Raw genomic sequence first — 22,530 nt, forward strand, 5'->3', positions numbered from 1 at the left:
AAAATATGTGTCACGGAACAAAATAATTAACGGCTCTCTAAAACAAACCTTGCGTACCCTGAATAATTTTTTTTTCTCGCCGTCTCTTTTTCGCTTCTCTTTTTTTCATTTTCAACACACGTACCGGCGCCGTACACACGTGCGTTGAAAAAGACAGCGTTCACCGTAGTGCCTCTGTAGTGTGTATAAATACACAGGTGTACATATATACCTATGTACGGGACGCATATTTTCCAATAATTTTAATCCACCGCGGAGTGCTGTCATCCTGGAATGGAAATTGGAAATTGTATTACGCCATCTCCCTGTTCTCTTTTCTTTTTTTCTTCCATCTCTATCTCCTTCTCTCTTTTTACCCTCGATACTTGTGTAGCTCGATCGTCGAAACGAACAAGAGAAATATTTTCCCCTCCCACGCAAACTCATCCCGTCAAAATATATCTGCAACGTGTGCGCGTGATGCTGTTTTTCTATTTCAATTCACGCTTGTTCGTTTTCGTTTTGGTTATTTTTTTTTTTCTTTTTTCCTTTTTTTTTTGATACACTTATTCAATTTTTGTAATTCATTTCTTCACGTTTCGTCTGATTTTTTTTTCTCTATTTTATTCATTACTTTGTTTTTTTTTTTTTTTCTCTCAAATAAAGAGAAGGATAAAAGTGGACCGTAATGGGGTAACTGGCAAAGCAGCAGCGGTGACTCCTTTGAAATTATAAATATAATATTCCCGATGCGCGCGTACGCTGCAGTTACGTGTACATAGAAATATACATATATATTATTCATAGATGTACGATACAGGTATACAAGGTATGTGTGTACAATATCATCGTACACGATATCAGACCTATGCTGCAAAGCCATAACGTGGAATTCAACGTTGAAAATTGCCAGAGTGGAGACGGGGGGAAAAGAGAGAGAAAGAGAGCGAAAGCTTTCGAGCTTTGAAAGCGGCCGATTTGTTATTGAGTTGTGAATTCCATAACGCAGTTACCCTGACGAGTCGGAATCAAAAGCTCCGTGTGTACGGTATTGCTACGTACACGCGGAAAAACTTTCCGCAACGGGTCACGGGTGTGTGCGTGTGTGAGTGTGAGTGCGCGCAAGCTTTTTCGAAGAGCTTAGTTCTTTTTTTCTCATTTTTTCCCTCCTCTTGTTGGCTTTAAAGATATCTAATGATGCAGTTATGGGTTCGAAAACACATTTCAATCGTTCGTTCGTTCTCAATTTTATTCCCATTCGATTTTTGCGAGGTCTAATTACTGTAAAAATATTAAAACCCGTCCACGGTTTAACAGATTCGCACTCAAACGGATTAAGGTACTTGCAGCATAAAATCTTTTGATCCCTTCATCTCAATTTCCTTAAAAACACACGGCGTTATAGGTTCCTGTAAATCTTGAAAACACTTACTGTAAAACTTTGTTCCTGGCAAGATACCAGAGAAAAAAGAAAACCGAGATAGAAAAAAAAAAAAAAAAAATCCCATTTTCAAATTTACGTCCAGCGAAACGCCCGTGTGCACGGGCGTGTCCTTCGTCGATCCATCTTCCCGTCGGTATAAAAGTCGCGCGCGGGTCATTTCGGAGATCAGAAAAAAAATAAATAAATAAATAAGATGTACAAACAAAACGGATTTTGATCCTCTCCGAATTCCGAAATTATCAGTTCATTCCGAGCGAGAAGGGGAGTCCAGAAATTTTTTTTTCTTCGCCATGATCCATGCAGAGTGAAAAAGAGCGATCAACTGTGCGATTTGTGACCTGAGCTATCGTCCTAATTATTTACGTTAATCAATGTTCGCCCGCTGCAGGGATTTGAAAATTATATAATAATGCGGATTACGTATAGCTATAGGACGATACCGACGATATAACAATAATTGTTATTACCGTCGTTGCTGTTATTGTCATTATTAATATCATTATTGCCATAATTATCACGTACGCGTAACGTGGAGGAAATAATCGTCGGCCAACGCGCAACAGCTGCTGCACCGCGTATTTAACACACGTATGATTCGCAAAGCCCCATAAAATATCGTTAATAATTTCATTTACATTAGCACTCCGTCGTCGGTCTCCGCGACGTCTCCGTGAAATTTTCAATTTTTCCGTCGTTCACTTACACGTACGTTTATCGCACGCAGCGTATTACGATTCGGGGGATAAAAGAAAATACATTTCCGCGGTGGCGCTCGGTCGACGAGAATTTCGTTGGAGCACGTACTCTGTTTATCCGACTATGCTTTTTCCTTTCCTTTTTTTTTATCGTTGCGCAAATTTATTTTTTACTTCATTTTACGGAAACGCGAGACCGGCTACAACGTTCGCGTACGTGCGCACCGCGTAGCACGCGTCGTTACCGTATCCTGCTGCATCGGAGGTGCGTGGGGTGTCAAATTTCCCGACCACATCGATGTTACGCGTGCAGGTGAATCAATATTTGTTTGCCGGTGATGAACCGGAAGCGAGAGAGAGAGAGAGAGAGAGAGAGAGAAAAAAAAAAAAGATTCGATAACAAAACTAAAATCATCTGTAAATACGCGTTTACGAAGCGATACGGGTTTTCGGTTCGCCTCGAACCGTAAAATTCAAATGAACCGACGACTCTCCGAGACGGGGGGGAAAAAAAAAAAAGTAGACCGACCCCTAGACGCAATTAAGCTGAAACCTAATCGTCGAGTCAACCGACCGTCCCGAAAAAATCCATCTCGGTATCGCGCCCAAAGTTCACCGGTGGGATTCGACCGGGGAGAGAAAAATTGAAGAGAATTCACGGAGCTATCGTATTTCGTCACTTAGCGTAATTTGTTGGTCATAAAACGCGTGTACCGGGGTGAATTCGAGGTGGCTTTCGAATGATGGGAGAAAAAAAAAAAAATGAAGAAAAAGCGGAGCTTTGAGCGCAAGGCTAGCAAACGGACGCCTGTAAAAATTATTGGGGGGGGTATGGGGGTATGTTACGTATCCGAGGATGGAGTTCTAGCCGGATTGATTGATCGGGGATACCTTCATCAATCCCTGTTGAGCTCCTACAGGATTTTGCTCCGTTTCTCTTTTTGTATTTTTCTCTTCTTCTTCTTTTCTTTCTCAGTTCTATTTACCCCCGCACCCCCCCCCCCCCCCCTGCTCCGCAGTTTTGCTTCTGCTTATGCTTCTGCCGCTGCCTCACCTCGATTCACCGAGCTGCCTCTTCACGGGCAACGTACAATACCTATACTCAAACCCCTACCTGTATAGGTATACGTATAAAATCCACCCTTGAAACGCCCATTTTGTTTCTTTTTAGAGCAGAATATATTCCATGGCACAAGCCACCAGACACCGTACCGCATAACCTTTTATACACGTATACCTCTACCTCCGTAGATATTCTATGGAGTTTTTTTTACTCTCTTTTCTTTTCCGAGTGTGTGTGTGGGTTTTTTTTTTTTTTTTTTTTTTTTTTTTTTTAATATAAATCCTGTAGGGGGTAATTCTTCCCACCCTCCTTACCGCCTCCTCCCTTCGCTACCTCCCGGCAAACACTTTTAACTCCGTGGGCATTAAAACTCACTCGAGTAGAAGGGATGAATATTGATAGGGCTGGCAGGGTGACCTCTTCGTCGCGCTACTTTTATGCCACCCTCTATATCTTATGGGACTTTCGCTACCCTCGTCCCCTTCAACAATTAACCGTTTCGCGTAGCTCGTTTGCATACGGAAAACATGGCGCATGAAGAAAAAAATGAAAAAAGACGTACGAGGAAAGAAAGCGTTACTAAAATTTTAGCGTAACGTATGGAAGGGGAATAAAATTTATCCCATGTCGTTTGAAAAGCTCGGTGTTCGGAGGGTGTGTATTATCTAGCGTGTGATTCGGGGGTGAGGGAAAAAACATGCGGTAATGCTAATTTCAATCAACGACGTGATTGAGTAGGAACTCGGTACATTCCCTCTCTCGATGACGTCATCACGGCGATCGAATTTCGAACGAGGAGACAAAGGGCGAGTTCGTAATATTGAGGTAAACAAAATCAGACCACAGACGGAGTGCCGAACGAAACTGAGGTACGCGCGGGAGGGGGGGGGAGGGGTTTAGTCGATATCGGGAATTTGGACTGCGAACAACTAGTCGTTGATTGTGTTTGCGACGATTATCTTTTCAAGTGTCGTGCTATTATTCGCGTTCGTTCGTACGTGCCCAAAGTGAAAAAGTGTTCAGTTTTTTAGTTTTCAACGTGGAATCTGATCAGTTTTATTCTCGACTCCGACGATCCATCGCTGGGCATGGGATACTCCGTTACGACCAGAGGACCATTTTGGTTCTGATCTAGATTGTGAGTTGATATTAATTTTTTTTTTTTTTTTTTTTTTTTTTATACCGTTGGCCTTGTATTTTCTCATGTCATTTCTCGCAGATGTTATACTTCTGGGTTCTGAGAGCCTATTCGCGGTTTCGGTTTCCGATTGAAAGCTTTTTTTTATTCCTTATACGAGTTGGATTAAGTGGGACGGCAGAAAATACACACATAGAAAGTTAATGGCGATTCTATATCGATGCTTATAGTTGTCGCACTATAGGTTTAGTAAACCGGTTGAAGAAAATCAATCTTCCTGCCCTCCCCCCCCCCCCACCTTTTCTTCTTTTTATTGATAACTTGAAAAAGGCGACCATTTGGCACGGGTCATCCACCACATCTTTCACTGCTCAGATACGAGAGCAAAACTTTTTATCAACTCCAACTCTTAACTACGTAGTATTCTTTATTTCTATTACTACAATTCTTTCATCAAATTATACGATATATACTTACGTTGGATCTATCGCCCAACGTTTCTTTATTTACCTCACTCCTTATGTCACAATAACATAAAGGTCAGTAAGGTCGCCCTAGTTGCCCAACTGCCAAACTAACTTGTAGTTGTGTACGTACGGAGCTTCTTATTGCATAACCATCCCGGATTCATGAGGAAAATTTCTATTTACTTTATCCAATGAACGGTAAATCTATGAATGAGCAGAGGACAATGTTACATGAATTCGAACGAATCAAGTTTCCGATATCTCGTTTTGATCCTGTTGAGCAAAATCGTATTATATTCGTCCGCCTTCATTTCCGTTGTAATCCTTTATTTGTTATCTTCAATAAATGCTCCTGTTTCGTGACGTGGGATTAGGAGCAATCCAGACCCTGTGTTCAGTACAAGTAATATTATAACGTGTATGGGGCATTCCACGTCAAAGGGGCCACCTTTTCTAAAACATTTTTCGAACTTGACGTGTTGAGGGGTCTCGAAAACCATGCTCACTCCGCTTCCTAATTCCAGAAGTCAAAATTTTCGAAAACTACGACTTATGCTTTTGTAATGAACTTAAAAAATGCCAAACCAAAAACCCCAAGCCTCAGATTTTTTTGATTTTTGAGCAAAAAATAAATCATTTTTTTAATTGGGTTTAATATACTTTTCTTACGTATTTTGACCTCAGGAATCCGAATCCGGAAGAAAAATTGACCTATCTATGAAATTGACCGAGTTATCGCCAATTTTCAGCCTTTCGGGGTCAAAAATAAAAAATTTATTTTATGATCTATTTTAATGTAATTGGAGCTCAGGAATTTGATTCTGGAAGAAAAATTGATCTATTTTGAAAAATGACCGAGTTATCCCCATTTTTTCGCATTTTTTGGCATAAATTTGAGGATATCTCGAAGGGAAAAAATCGTAGCTCAATTTGGACAACGGATTCGTGTTCCTGAGGTTGAAATACGTAAGAAAAGTGCCATACGATCAATTTTTAAAAATAAAAATTTTTGGTCAAAATTTGAGATTTTTCCAAGGGGTACCCCTTACGATTTTTTCAAATTTTGACCAAAAATTTTTATTTTTTAAAATTGATCGTATGGCACTTTTCTTATGTGTTTTGACCTCAGGAACACGAATCCGTCGTCCAAATTGAGCTACGATTTTTTCCCTTCGAGATATCCTCAAATTTATGCCAAAAAATGCGATAATTCGGCGATAACTCGGTCATTTTTCAAGATAGATCATTTTTTCTTTCAGATTCAAATTCCTGAGTTCAAATTACATTAAAATAGACCATAAAATAAATTTTTTATTTTTGACCCCGAAAAGCTGAAAATTGGCGATCACTCGGTTAATTTTAGAGATAGGTCAATTTTTCTTTCAGATTCGGATTCTTGAGGTCAAAATACGTAAGAAAAGCATATTAAACCAAATTGAAACAATGATTTATTTTCTGCTCAAAAATCGAATTTTTTTGCGGTTCTCCAAGAGTAATCTCACGTATAATCAGCTCAGGAATCCTAATCTCAAAGCCAAAATTATCTACTCATGCAATCGATCGAGTAATCATCAATTATTCGCTGTTGGGAGCAGAAAAATTGAGACATGATGGGTCGAAATATTCGAATTTCTCAATTCACCAGCAAACCCGAGCTTTGCTGGAGTCAGGTAGCCAGCAGCGTAGCGCCTTGTTGTGAGACGTCACCTTGGGGGCTGAGCAGAGGTGACGCCCCACAACAAACCGCACGCCCGTGGCTACCTGACTCCAGCAAAGCTCGGGTTTGCTGGTGAATTGAGAAATTCGAATATTTCGACCCATCGTGTCTTAATTTTTCTGCTCCCAACAGCGAAATTTTTTTTGCTGGAAGTACCTCACTTGATTAATTATTTTAATTAGTAGTTTGACGTGGAATACCTCGTATACGTATTACACGTATATACATTCTAGAGTATTGTTCCATAATAAGGAAACTGTTCCTGATAGTAAATGTTCGGATCCGCAAAAGCGAGGGGGGGGGGAATAAGGGGAGGTCGAGATTAGGTTACATCGCTACGTCATTACTTGGGAGGAATCTGTTGTAATCCTAAATGGGTTATCTCAATCCGAGAGTTAGATTCCGATGATGTATTGTTAAGATAATTCATCCGGACGACAATTTCTGGGCTCTTCCTATATCAGCCCCTCGGTAACATTCCTGCAATACAAATACACGTGGACCATTTCAAATGACCTACCTAATAGATTGTCCGTTCTCTCTACCGTTTCTTGTTAAATAAATTTCCCTTTATATCTTTCAATCAAAGTTTAATCGACGAACGACCAACTTCGTACCGCAGGGGGTGGCCTCGGGAATATTCCGTCACGTTGCACTTGATCGGTTGGCAAAACTCTTGGAAGCTTCAACGTTCCTGCACCCGCAGATACATAGGTATACAAGTATTATGTACGTACCTTATGTACGACACGCATGCATCAAAGTTTGATTAGTTGGTATAACTAGTTGCGATATCGCGTGCCCGTCCATCCCACATACAAACTAACACCACCTGAATAACAGTCCCTTAAAAGCCGAGATCAACTTCTTTCTCTAATTTCATTCCCTTCCCCTTCTCTCTCAACTCCTCAAGGATAATGATTATCATCGCAGGCCCCGTATCCCCCGCATCACATTTATGTATTTCATACCTTTCTCCCGCAGCTTTTCAACTTTCCTCGTCCACTCCTTTACGAACACCGTTGCCACCGTCGACCATGGTGCATCTGTACGGAGGTGGGATTGGTTCGTGGAAGAGCAATTTCTACGTCACTCTACCTCCGGGTATGTACGCGTACACCTTGTACTTGTGTAACTTAGGTATCGCGATGAGATAGCGGATATGTCCTGTGTACATATGCGCATAAGCGATAGCAGCCCGAAGCATACAGCAGCAGCAGCAGCAGCAGCACTTGCGGATAGCTCAAAGAGCGCTGCGGGTTATCCTGCAGCTAGGAGTGCCGCAATTCCGCGGAATCCTCGGCTCCGCACATGAAAATATACGGCCGTACGTCGTGGGAGATATTTAAAGCTCGAAGAAGTCGAATACGAAGAATGAGGGCGATGAGGAGGCGAAGGTAGGAAAAAGAAAGATAACTTTTGCCGCCGTCGTCGCGGCAAATCGCCCCTAGGGGCACGAACTACGTACATCATTTTCACCGACCGACTATCCCATCCCGTTCCGTACCGTACCGACGACGAGTGTATACTGTACTCCGAATCCGCGACATTTTTCGCGTGAGTAGAAAAATGATAAAAGTAAAATAGAAAATGAATGAAAGTAACGGAACGGAATGAGAAGTCGAATCTATTCAAACCGAATCGCTCTTTTCTCCCGATCGCGGGATGTACTTCTTCCCGACTCTAAAAATAGCGAAACGGCCCCCGCCGCTCGTGGTGCGGAACCGAAAGAGGAAAAAGAAAAAATCGCGTCGGAAGTGAGCCGCGCAATGTGCGTGTCCTAAGTTTTGTTAGGTAGACCGCGCGTACGAGATTGAGCTGTTTCTTTTCCGCAATCTTCAGTTCTCCCCTCCGGTCTCTTTACGGGACGTTTAAATCTGCCGGATGAATAGTGGCTCGGATTTTATTCGAGGAGCGAACGGATAGAAGAACTTTTCTTCTTCTCTCCAGTTTTTTTTGTTTTCACCCTCGTTTTCGCCAGTCGGCTCTTCGCGTCTCGAGAGAAAGAAAGGCGACGCGGTCTTCACGTACAACCAGTTTCAAATGACGGAGCACGAGTTCGCGGACGAAGACGACGACGTCGCGCGCGCGTATCCATCCCTAGGAAATAACCGTGTATATATATATTTTATGTATATATATGTATACGTACGCGCGAAAAAAACTGAGAAAATTCACAGTCCCGAGGGTATTAACAGCCGGGGAATGAAAAACTTTGTATCACGCGGGGAGAAAAAACAAAAAGCGAGACGAGGTATAGCGTAATAAAAAATATAAGGGACACGGACGTGAATATTGAACAAACCCGCGTATTAATAATACCGGAGAGCGACACCCGCGTCTCTCTGGTTATTTTTATTTTTTTATTTTTTGTGTTTAAATTTAATTTTATCATATTTTTCACGCTGCGGCGTTACCTTGATGGAAAATTAATGAAGTCTCACTTCGCACGCTTCAATTATTTATCAAATGCAAGTCTACGAATTTGCAGGGTGTTCTTGATTAGTTGAAAAAATATCGTCGCCAGCGTCCGGAGAACAAAGCAAAATTATTCCGGGTCAACTTTACTCGCGCTAGGGGATGTTTTCGATGCGGTACACGCGCGTGTGACGCATGCAACCGGGAAAAAATTCGAAAAATACGAAGGGGTGGTTCTTTGAAAATTATTTAAAAAAATTATTTCATCATCTCGATTTCGAGTGTAATTTCACCACACGTATTACACACGTACACGCGTCTATATTGGCAAAAATATTCACAATTTCTTGGCACGATTTCTCCCCACCCCGTTTCGTTCCGTTCGCCACATCGTCCGAGGGGGGGTGGTAAAAAATAGAAAAGTGTACATTTATTTTTCCTGTTCCTTTTTTTTTTTCTCCTCCTCCTCCTTTCCCCTCTAGGCCGCCCCTCGTCTGGAATCGTGTGGGAAATGCGCATTTCCGATAAAATTCAATTCGCGAGAAGAAGAGTTTAAACGCGTCGCTGCTGTGCTTTTCTTTCCACGGTATACGAATACGCGAACCACTCCATATCTCGTGGGTTGGTTGCGCGACGCCTTCCAAAATCTCTCAGCCACCGAGTATACCTGTATACACGTACGTGTATGCATGTACGTAGGAGATAGTAAGTGGCACGTGTTACGGAATGTTTTACTACCCCTACGTGACGTCGCGGCATCGTTTTGTCCATCCCTTTCTTTGCGCTATAGGTGGAACCGCGCAACGCGTCACCCTATCTTTCAACGTCCACTTATACTCAAATCCCCGCTACAAAGTAGCTGGATATGTTGCGTGTAGCGTGCATGAGAAAAAGGAAGAACGAGAGGAGAAAAAAAAAACCGAAAGAAATAAAGACAGAGAGAAAAAAACTGGGGATGAAAATTTTTACGCGACCCAAAAATAAAAGTCAAGTAACGGCCGTTTGTCTGGCGCTTTTACCGCGGTAACCTTAGCGTGCATAAAAAACGCGCGTATCTTTTTATTTTGGGCAAAGCTAAGGCGGAAATCGACTCGAATATTAGCGGGACAAAATTAGCGGAGACCTAGCGCTCGATGATTTTCTGCAACGCCGTGCAGTCGCCGGGCGATTACCCGGGGATCGTTGATGGAAGGTATAAAAGCACTGCTTCGAAGGCTTCAATTTTCCCAAATTCCAGGCTAAAAGTGTCCGAGGAATGGCGGTTCTTACCGTAGGAAAACGTAATTTCGGAGATACGCGGGGGGGGGGCGGGGAAGGCGATTTGTGTCGCGCGATGAAAATGGTCTGAAGGGCCAATTTCATCGGGATATTTTTTTTTTTCCCCTTTTCCCGCAATCTACAATCGGCCGTAAATTTAACCCGCTATTTTGCGGCTCTGCGGCGGCAAAAGAAACATTTTTTTTGTTTCTACCTTTTCTTCTATTTTATTCATTTCACTTCGTTAATGAATATATTCATAGCCTCTTTGTCTTTGGCGAAACAATCTCGATGAGCTTTTTTTTTTTCACGGTGCGCAGGGCAGAAATCTACAGGTGCGTGTGATCTATCTTTTTAATTTCTATTAGCGCACGACCCTGCCGAGTGAAAGTTTGTCGTTATTTCGTCATCGAAGTTTGAATCATTATTTTTTTTTAATTACATTCAAAACTCGCACGGGAAAAGGTAGAATCTTCGGAAAGGACAGGCGGCGGCAATTTCTCCGCGCCGGGGGTTTTTGTTTATGCATAAATTACGCGCTTGAATCCGCTGTAATATCCAGGAGGAAATTTTACATCTGCAGGAAAGTTACACCTGTATACATTATGTAGCAACGGTATCATATATTTTATATATCTCCTCGTATATAAGTATATGAAATCATAAACAGCAGAAAATGAGCCTGCAGCTTCCAATTACACGTAATTAATCTTAAGCCCAATGTAATTAGCGTCTTGAAAATGACCCGACGCGACGAGGAAGAGAGAGGAAGCGTGACATGGCGTATAATAAACGTTTATTAATCCTCGAGGAACGAGGGGAATAACACGAAATATAAAATACATCTCACCGCGGTTGTTTGTCTGCATCTGGGTTTAGTTGAGCGATGAATTGAAGTCATAATCGTGTTATATATAAAAGTCTGAATTAATCGCGCGTCATAAATTTTTATTATTATTTTGTTTTATCATTTTCTTCATTTTTTTTATTTTTTTCTTTTTTTTCTCTCTCCCAATTCGGTTTAACGGCGTCAACGATACGCCCGACGATGTACTTGGCACGTTCTCTAGACACCTCGAGGAACTCGTCAAATTCGTTTTAATCCGAAAGATCTCGAGCCAATTTCGCCCTCTTATCGCCTTTCTTATTCTTTAGCGTATTTGTAGCAGCTCAGCTCAGCTTTCTGCCGATGTCTCGAAGAAATAACCCGTAGAAAGCACTCCGCAACACGACGAAAACCAAGCGAAACCGAACGCCTCCACCCCGCCTAGTGTGACAGGTTTTATTAATCTATGGAAAACTCGTAAGTGGCAAGTTCGGCTGATGTCTAAAGAAAAACGCGTCGACGGCCTAATGGAGACCGAAATGAAAAATTAATGCTTTCTTTCGTCTGGGAGAGAAAAAAGAAGAAAGAGAAGAAGAAGATGAAGGAGAAGAAGAGCAGAGCACCGGAGGTGCACGATCGTCGTCTGCTGCAGAATTACACGTCGAAAGGTAGAAAACATAAAAAAAAAAAAGAAAACTGAAAAAGTCAATCAACGACTCCAAAAATCAAAAAGTCATCCGATCCTCGTCCTTTCTCTGTTCTCGTGAAAGCACGAAAAGCTTTTCTTCAAACTTTTCTGCAAAACTAACTCGTTTTCCCTCCACAGATCAACGGATAATTTTTTCATCCCCTCTTCATTTCTTTCACAGCCATTACAAATTTCATTATTTCCCAGAAGATGATCGTCTCGGCTGTAACACCTGCACCTACGAACGTCGCACAGTAAGATCGCACCTCGACGTGGTAATTGATATTTGAAAGGTGAAAAATGATCCTCTTTACACATATTCAGCTCAAAAAATGAGTGGAAAATTTTTACGGTGTAAGAGAACAGGCGGATGAAAAAATCCAAAAGCTAAAAAAAAAAAAAACGTACAATTTATTTTTACTTTTGGTTCACCGGTGGTTGTACGTCAAGTCACGTGGGTGACCTATCCCGCGCGTGCCCCTTTACCTCCGGCAAACTTTGCGATACAATGCTAATGTATTCTCCGATACCGGGGAGAGAAAAGAGAGGAGGAAAGGAGAGGGTGTCGTGGGACATAACAAGACGTTGCAGCTGCGATAGAATATAACTAGCTGAAAACATCTTAGGTGAGGTTGTATACGCGAAAATTTTCAACTCCAACCGCGTTTGGCGATTTTCGCTGTTTTTTTTTTTTTTAATTTATTTATTTTTTTGTTTCTCTCACCCTCTTTCGTTTTCTTGTTTATTTATTTTCATTCCTTTTCTCTCACTCGTATATCTTCACCCACCCTCCCCCGATTCTTCAGGGCGCCAATCTTCGAGCGTTCCTCAATTCTCAACTACCAAGAAATAACTCGAGACTCGACTCGTCTCATTTTATTCCATTTATATTTATACAACCCCGAGTCCCTTTACCGATCCACAAAAAATGTATACATATGTACTCGACCCCCCCCCCCCCCCCCTTTCAAATCTGTATAAAATGCATCGATTTCCTACGCTTGCAATCAAAATCACATCCCTTAGTCGGCACGGTATACTTCCGGACTGTATATATTACATACACTTTATTCCGACAAAGTGAAAGGAAAAAAGAAACGAAATTGCTTCCTCAGCGTTGTACATAAGTATTATAGTACAGGGAAATTTTATTCCCGTATACCGGGCGACGTCTATGCGGTGCATATTTGATATTTGGAGTTTTATTTTTATTTTTTTTCGCTCGCGAAAGAGCCGCGGACCCGAAATCGGCGATCTTCGAGGGGTAAAAATGTGTAAGAGAAATTTTCTTATATATATATTTTTTTTTTTTCCCCCTCTATCCTCCCGCATCGCGAACTGCCGCAGATATCTACCGTGTATAAAAGGTACTTTATTCAGGGTGAGGGATTGGCGCGCGATATTCAAACGCAAATTTACGGCCCTGTAGATTGTTGTATATAACGGATTTATATGCGACCGTATATATTATATCTACGGGGCGATACGTATAGTAACGATGACATCTTTTGTGCTGAATTTGTATTATAGTATAACGATAATTATTATACGCTCTTCGTTGTTATTGTTATATCAGCTGCCGGGCCCACGTCGACGCCTCCGCTACCGGGGAGAGTTTAATTAAATTCGCAAAATTCAAACGAGATAAAAGAAAGAAAGAAAAAAAAAAAACAGCAGATTTCAAATTCTAATACGAAGAAGAAATGACACGTAAGTCTCCCTCCCACGCTCTCTCTTTCTCCCTTTTCGTTGTCGAATCGAATTTACTGAATAGAAAAAATTTGTGGAGAAAATTTTTCCAAGTATCTATCTAATTCGCAAGGATTCCTCGAAGGTTGGCCGCAGGAACGACGCGCGTCGCGTCTACCCGTAAATTTATGACGTGTATTTTTTTTTTTTTTTTTTTATTCGTTTTCTTTTTCATACCCTCATTATTATTACATCGTGGAGTTTTGAGGGTGGTTTTTATTTTTATATTTTCATTCCTCGCCGGATTGTCAAAACTCGAATACAGCTTTTGGATGGTAGGCGTACTTGACTTTCATGTATTTTCAATCACTTTCCAATTCTACATCTGTAGTACCTACGCGTCATAATATTTCGCGAAAAAAACTCTCACACCCATCAAGTTCGGTAGCGACGCGTTCGATCGATTTACGATATACACGTACGGATAAAAATATTTTCAAGAATCCATCGTATCATTTCGAGTCTCTCGCCCCCTGTGTAATGATCCCCGCGAAGAAACCCTCACCTGTTCGAAGAATATCATACCCCACGCACAATAAATAAATAAAGGGAAATTTAATAAGGAAATATAATTCAGCAAACGAGTGTTACGTGAAAAATTTGATAATCAACCGCAACGAGGAAGAAGAAAAAGCACAAAGAAAAAATCCAATCATAATTTGATTTTGGATTTAAGGTCGTTAGGGATAGATGGATTGGAGGGTAGATACGTGGCTAACAATCAGAATAACAAGGGTCCGTGTTTGTCTTCCTTCCGACGTCTGCTTCGACGTCCCTGACATCCTGCGGGAACCTTATTTGACTTGAAAGCTCTGCGGAAGGTTGTGACCTTATGTTTAAGGGATTAGGATGTAGAAGTTGCGCCTCGGTCTTCGATGTAATGTATTGAATGTTTTTTTCGTCGCCGAGGAGCAACGACACCGAATGGAATGAAAAGCTCGGAGAAAAACGACGAACTGGAGACACAAGGGAAGCTATTAACAACTCCTCTTAAAAACTGCACCGTCTGCATGCCGGGCGTCTTTCGTTTCCGATAACCTCTCTGGCTCCGCTCCATTGCAGAAAAAAAAAAAAAAAACCAAAGAAAAACCAAAAGACATGGAAAAGTAAGGATATCAAAGAAAGGAAAGCGAGTCTCCGAACGAAGGGCGGAAGGTACGAAGGAGCAAAGATGGAAGAAGTGGCTGCCGTTGCTGCCGCTGAAACATTCGCAGGAACATTGATGGAATGAAATTTGCCACGCCATTGAACTAATACCACCGTCCCCTCTCTACATTTGACAGAGTGAAAATTTATGCGCATACAAATTCACCGCATTAGGATTAAACCGACGAGTATCAGACGCAATTAATTTCATCCTCGAGACCTCGAACACACATTTTTATATTATCTTTGTTACGTCGATCGTTGTCATCGACGTGGTCAGGAAGGGTACGAATTGATGGAATTCTTTATATTTTTCTAACTTGCAGTTGGATGGAATAATATCGTAGGTACGTACGTACGACTGAGGGGAGTGCGAGTGCGAAACTCCTTTCTGGTTTTGATTCGCCTCTAAGTTTCAACTGATTGCGACAAGAAGTGCTGGAAAATGTAAATTTTCCATCATCCGGAGGTAGAGACCCACCCGTACACCGTAGAAGAAAATCAACCCTGAGTTATTCCGCACATCTTACACTTCATCTGCAATTCTACAATTCTTTAATTTCACAATTCCACGTACCCAACGTCACGGCTATATACTCCACGACCAACATCGGGTGGTGGTAATAATTTATTATTCATTTTTCCTCCGTTTTTTCGTTCTATTTTTTTTTTTTTTTTTTGATCATATTTTTTTCTCCTTACTTCTCGATGTTCTTTTTCATTTTATTTTGCTAATCTACGCCAAAAGCAATTGTAAAATTTTACGAATCGGGTATGCTCTTCTGCTTTTCAAACTTTTTTTTTTTCCTACTATTTATTTATTTTCTTTCTCATACGATAAATCTAGCTGTAGCGAATGAGCGCATCAGAATAAAACCCATGCAGTGATTGCGGTGGGTAAAACAAACCGTATTAAGCGGTTGGAGTTTGAACAGCCGTTCGTATTTTCACTACACATGGATACGTACTTTTGAAAAAGTTTTGTTTGTTGGATTGCAGCTATTCACGATGTACGTTGGTTGCAGTACCCCGTGTACCGGTATACGCTCGGAGGATGAAAAAAAAAATTTGCAGTTATTATCGGTACACATATTTCACGTAATTTTCACTTTTGCTGTACAAAATTTCTGAAAACACAACCGATGGCTACACGCACGTACCGAAAGCAAGAAGGTACAATAATACCTTTGCAATCGCGAAACGCGCGCGCTACTATATAACATGGATTTGAATGCGGGGAAAATATATTGCGGTCTATTTGTTAGCCGATTATTAATTGGCGAATATTTCAAGGTAGAGTCTGGACGGTATTAATTTCTGCCACTGGTTAGCGGAGAATCGTTCATTGGTATTGGACCCGGTAAATCAACGCTCCGAAACTCCCATAATTCCAAAATTATTGTCTACCAATACCCGTCGTACTTGGCGCTATAGGTTACACGTGTGTCACATTTTTCGAAACGCTACGCCGTCCTAGAAAAACGCGGGGGACGGGGGGGGGGGGGGGGGGGGGGGGGGGGATAAAAGAAAACGCAGAAAACACAGAAGTTGAAAAAAAAAAAAAATATACAACGTAATGCAGTTTTTGCTTCAATTTCCCCAGCGATCAGGTGGTGAGCGTTACAAAGAAAAAGACGAGGAGGAAGTAGGAGCAGAAGAATAAAAGAGCGCGCGGTCCCGGAGGAAGAAAAAGCCCCAAGGATACCGGGACATTATAGGTATAAGATATAGGCGGGCGCATGTATATATGTGTAATGGAATACACAGCTTTTCAGTTGAAATTGCGTTAGATTCTTTCTACGCGCGGTAAATTCGCGAGTGAACCTGATGGCGAGATTCTTTTTCAGCGCCCAGGTAAATTCGATGAGAGCTTTCGGCTTTGTACCGTAATCATCTTTCGATTCAATGGAGTGTTGGTATATACACGTATGTATACCTCGCCCGATTTCGACGACTCGTTACCATAAATTCGACTCGTTTCATCGTTCTCGTCATTTTAACGCGTCGCGGTCCTCCTCGTTGTTTTAATTATCGTCATTACGATTATCGCTACCCGATCGTCGTCGTACAGAGTTACCAATATTGCGTTAAACACGCTATACGATATCCGGGGGTAAAATGAACTCATACTTCGCTGCAATCCGGCGAATCAAATAACTGCGTATCAATTATTTACAGAACATTTGAAGACCTAACGGAGCGAACCATTGGATATGAATAAAAGGGTTTTGGTTCCACGACGTAGCGCGAGGGAATATTTTCCGTGTACATGGCGCTCAAAGAATTCCGGAAGATTTATATCCCGTGAAATGTGAAAAGAAAAAAAAAAAAAAAAAACGAATTCCATAAATTATCATATTATTACAACGTCGAGGAATTTCACTCGTCATTTGGACCGATGATCGAATAATCAAAATCGTTACGCGATATGAGAAACGGAAAATAAATAAAAGAAAAAAAACTTATCAATTACAAAACCGCGGGTGGTTCTTGCTGGAAATTTATACGGTGCATGAATTAAATTTAACGTATACCAATTTTGTAGATTATATATACCTATCGTTATTTTGCAGTGAAAATTGTTATATGTATACGAAAACGTATGTACCGTGGGTGGAATGAAATTTCCCAATGGTTATTTTCGCTGTAATTATATCAGTTACTATGTGAAAATAGTTTATCGATATTACCTACGTATACGTTTCACGATTCCGTTATGAATTTTCAATTTTGTGTCTGCTCAAATTGAGAATAACGTAATTTGGTAAAATAGTTTGCAAATATTGCAAATTCATTTTCTGCCCATGTAGAAATATAAAAGCATTCGGCAATTAAGAGGGGAATAATATACGCATAACCCGTAACATCGAATCGAACGAACGACAATTATTGTTGTAGCATCTATCGAATACATCGAATTCCGACGAACAACATTTATCCGTGCACGGGGTGAATATTTGAAGCTAGCGATTTTCGAGAAATAAAATTTTATTTTACAATCGTCGGAGGTCCGCGAGATTTATGATATCCGAAACGTTCGCGTAATCAACACTTAGAAACGCGACGTCAGGCCCGTGTTCCGTTTGTGTAACATAACTTTCACCCTCCGCAAGTCCGCGAGTTCGCAAGTCCGCAAGTCCGCAACCGTGTTCTCGGCTTTATTACCCGTCGCATCCGGTTCCGGTTCTGCAACGGGGTTAGGTTGTGACATTCAAACATCGAGACGACGAGAATCTCCTCTAGTCCGCGCACAGCTGTAAATACGTACACCGATGCAGGGGGTAGAGAATTAGAGAAAGAAAAAAAAAATACAAGCTAGGTCAAAATCGTCCCGATTACAACTTCCGGTTAACCCAGTGTCCTACTCGTTTTTCACGGTGATCTTCGAGCTACGCCTAACCAGAAGGGAGGGGAAAAAAAATACCCACGAACAAAAAAATTACGAACGAAATAAAATGAGGGACGAAATTCTGTCCAGGATGTACGTCGGCATCCGTATATTGTATCTTTTTCGAAATACCCCCTTTGGGGCGCATTTTATTCTACCGTGCATATATTTGAATTTGTACATTGAGCCCTTTTTCTTCTTTCACTTTTAATTTTTTAAACACAGCCGCTCTAATTACCATATATTCACGTACCCGCCAAATTACTTAAAAATGGGTTGACAAATTTCAGTGCTACTAAAAAAAAAAAAACTTTTCCATTTCTCATTTAATTTATTCACACAAGGTGAGGCGACAAAGACAAAAACAAATATCCTCGAATCGAGCCTAAGAAATTACGTGATGACGTTTCCAAAATTAAATCACTTGTCATACGGTTTAGATAGAAATAAAAATCCCGAGGGATCAACCACGGAGTAGGTACGTGTCAAATTTTAGGCATCGTTTCGTGTTAAATGATTAAAACCTCGTGAAGTTTACCGCCTCCGAATGTACTAAGTAATTAATTGTCCCCTTCGCTAATTAATATTGGCTGACGTTATATTTCAGATAGGTGTACATGCGGATATATTTAATATTTATACGTATACGGATATACACGCGTGTATATATGTATGAATTAATTGATGAAGGGGGTAATTACGAAGTCGTAGACCCAATATATACCGCCATTAGCAAATTACCAACAAATACGATCCATCCCGACTAAATTCAGTTGTACGCGTGACGAGTGACCGACGGAACGGCGGTGTACGTACACGTCGTTCCCCACTTGAAGCGATGGGCGGAAACGAATAAAAAACCAAAAAGAAACTGAAAAAACCAGATCCCCAAAGGAGAATAGAATTCGAGAAAAAAATTTACTTCAAACACGATTTTTGACGAAATAAAAACGACGAGGTAAAATAAAAAAATAACGGTGGACGGATTCTATCGGAATGATAAATAACACATAAATTGATGTCTTGCTTTTTTGTTGATAAAATTCTCTTTATCATGTTCCTACTCGAACGATTTTGACAAAAGTAACTTAAATTACCTTTGACCTCTTAAAGTCGGGACGTTACTTATTTCTTTCCTTTAATTCCTCTCAATTCAATTCTTGTTTTTCTTACTTTTCGTATCGCTCTCTATCCCAGCAAGCTTTGTGGACCACTTTTTACTTTTCAAACGGTGTACCGTAGGTTGAAGAGAAAAAATAATTAATTAAAAATCGATACGCAATCGAGTTTCTACATTACACATTGTGTGTAACGTGTATGATGAAAGTCCTCGATTTTATTGACAAACAGCTACGAAAGGAATTCAACAAAAAAAGCTTTATCAATTATTTGGAACATCACATCCCTTTACTCATCGGTATAAAAAATTGGGTATCCAGGATGAAAGGATAGTTCGGGGTAGGGTAAATTAGCAGCACTTACGTCTACAAGATGTCGTGTTATTTAATGACAGTAACGATGACAATGATCATCATAATAACGATGATAGTACATAATTACAATCGTAGTCGTAGACACACGGCGTGTGCTCGGCTACCTACCCCTCGGTGAAAAGTAGTGCGAGACAATAATGACTCACACTTGTCGGTAATAACATCGATTACGAGTATAATTTCGCCCTGTCCCATAACTCTAACACCATATGCCCTACACTCTCCTACCTGCGACTACGAATCTGACGAGTACGCGTTGCAACGAATATCACGCGCGCATATACCCAATGGGGGTCACATCACCTGCTGCTACTGCTGCAAATTCAAGAGGAAACAAATATATCCCTCCAGTATCAAAATCAGGACTGTCAGTTGATGCGGCACACCTATCTGTGAATTATATTATTATAGATGAGCTGGGTTAACGAACGTCACAGGTAACTGAAATTTAGAACGTTACATTCATTTATATATATATATATATATATGTGGTCATTAAATTTATGACGAACGTTATGCGGAAATCACTCCATATAGCATACGTATTGTGTACATAGATGTAATGCATGGATCAGCGGAGCTGAAGAATTACTTTTGAAAAGCTTCGCAGCTTGCAGCGATTTTCTATTCATTCTTTATTCGGCTTTCTCTCGTAACTGGATTCTTATTAACATTTTTCTTTTTTCTTCTTTTACATGTCGTGGATTTCAATTCGCATTCGGCAACTAACTGACGCGCGATGATCACATGGAACTGGAGAGGATACGTGGTAGTGTTCGAACTTTGATTCCAACGACAGATGTGTACGGTAGAATTCGCCCTATGATAAATCGAGATAATTAATAAGTAGTAACTATCCAGAGTTGATGAACGGTTAATTTAATTCGCTAGCCAGTGTAATCGGCGATCGATGATCGGTGGAAAATGATCGTAGTTGTAATAATGGAGTCACGGTTGCATATGGTGAATTCCAAACACGTGTTTGGTGTATTCGGTTTCAGAGATAGAAATTAGAGGAGCGACTGGCAGGTGCAGCTTTTACTCGCTGGTTCCGCGCGAAACACCGACGAGTTACGGTCAACTGAGTCCCAACAACCCCTGCCTATCTCTCCCTCTCTCCCTTTCACTCTCTCTCTCTCTGTTCTGCCGCAGTTTTGGAAAACTATGTGCCCCGGAGACCCAAGGTATTTTCTGATTACATCGACGCGTACCACGTGTTTCTCGATATTTGCACTTTATAACGCGGAAATTTTGTCACCTCGATATTTGCTGAAATTACGTTCGAACGGCCACGAATTGATTGAGAATTTTCGTTCGACTTTGTGCGCCCGAATGACAATAGATTATCGGTCGGGTCAAACGTTTTGTTGTGCGGATACCAAAACCATCCCTCCACCCGGTTAGCGATGGAATGGAATCTATGTGCCCGGGTTTCGGTACGATTTCGTCGAGGATACCTTGAAAAATGAGAGGTAGAGAGAGGAGTTTTTATCCCTTTATTTTTTCAACGTTTAGAGAATATGACTTGTTCCATTGTCAAAGGTGTAATTATTCCGTGGTTGGAACAACCGCGACATTTTGGTAGCATTTTTTCAAACCTTTCGAAAGTTGGTGAATTACAACTTCGGCTTTTTGTTCGGCTGGTGGGTACGGAATCCCTTACGTTGAGCTACGGGGTATTTTGCTCTCCTTTTGTTTTATAGAGTGGATTTTCCGATAACATATTCCTGACATTTCTGCAGACAGAAAATCCTTGAAGGAGGTACGACGACTTTTGTCTTGAATTTCACCTCATTCGAACCGAGCTCATCGACTTCCACCCGCGTTTCTTTCTTATACCATCGCTATCTGCACGTCCTTCTACTTTTCCTCTCTTCGCTTTCTTGGTTTTTTTTTTTTTTTTTTTTTACCTTTTCTTTATTCTTTTCCCGATTTTTTCTCACTTCTGCAACGTAACGGAAAACGTTACCGAACCACCGACATCGACGAAGCAGAAGAATAAGAAGGAGAAGAAGACGAAGAAGACGACGACGACGACGACGGTGTACAGAACAAGTATAAAAGCCAGACACGACGCGGGCGTCGCGACGACCTGACACATCGACCCTACAAAAGTCTGAAAGCTTTGCGAAAGTCGTAATCTCACGTATCCAGAGAAAGAATTGTGGTAATGGGCCACCACTGAAGACAGGAAGGCCTAAACACACGAGCGCAAGATATCCCTCCACGTTCGCCTAACCGCAATCACACCCATTTCCAAACCCTACCCTTCCCTCTCTCGCCTTCTACTCTCCTTCCCTTCTACTCCTACGCTTGTATTCTTACTCTTCATTTACTTCAAGCTTTGTCCGTTTTCCCTTATTCTCCTTTTCCTTTTCTTCTCTTTTCCTCTCTGTTTTATGTTCCTATTACTTTCCGATCAATTTAGTCTTCTGTCCGGTTTATATTTATTTTCTATAACTTTTTGTTAGACTTACTTACTACCGTACCTACTTTATAATATTATATCTCAACGTTCCGTTACCTTCTATCGAATTTCTACTTCCGAACTGCACCCGGCTTTCCAACTTTACAATATGCAAAAAGTTTCGGGCAGCGCTTTTCAACGGCGCGAAAAATCGAGCTCGACAAAGTAAAGTACGAAAAATTTTATAACCGCTCGCGAGATTTTATTCGAAAAGAAATGAGAAATATTCAGACTCCGATGTATAAAATCTACCGTAATGTCAAAGAAATGGTTTCAACGGTCTTTGTAAACTCGGCTGAAAAAATTGTCATCTTCGAGGATAAAATTGAGCTATCCGGATTCGGTTAACAATGGGGCGTACTACGTAATGAGCAACAAATTCCGGTCTCTAGTAATAATACTCGTTTCGTGATTATCCGGGAAACTTTGGGTTTTCTTCTTCGTAACTTTTGGGTTGGTATTATAAATGAAAAGCACGAGGAGTACAGGCGTAGCGTGGAACAGGTAGAGCTTTTCTTCTTATTCCTTGTTTGTAACGCGCCCATATAGGTGTACCGGCGGGCTTAATTTCAAGTTATAAGCAGAGCGGAGAGAC

General features: G+C 41.0%; 1 protein-coding gene across 6 annotated transcripts in view; it reads left to right on the plus strand.

Moving 5' to 3' along the window:
- The window catches only part of LOC105689730 (ATPase family AAA domain-containing protein 5), a 40,462-nt gene that overhangs the window by 8,972 nt on the left and 8,960 nt on the right, over positions 1-22,530 (plus strand). For 4 of the 6 annotated variants that reach the window (XM_048658576.1, XM_048658577.1, XM_048658581.1 and 1 more), the window contains one exon: positions 11,334-11,672. The exons of the other annotated variants lie outside the window; for them this stretch is intronic. The gene's annotated coding sequence lies outside the window, so the exon portion shown is untranslated. Of the gene's footprint in view, positions 1-11,333; positions 11,673-22,530 lie in introns of those variants that run through there. 6 annotated transcript variants of the gene reach the window in all.

This window comes from Athalia rosae, chromosome 7 (genome assembly GCF_917208135.1).
Source record: "Athalia rosae chromosome 7, iyAthRosa1.1, whole genome shotgun sequence".
Taxonomy (NCBI): Eukaryota; Metazoa; Arthropoda; class Insecta; order Hymenoptera; family Athaliidae; genus Athalia; species Athalia rosae.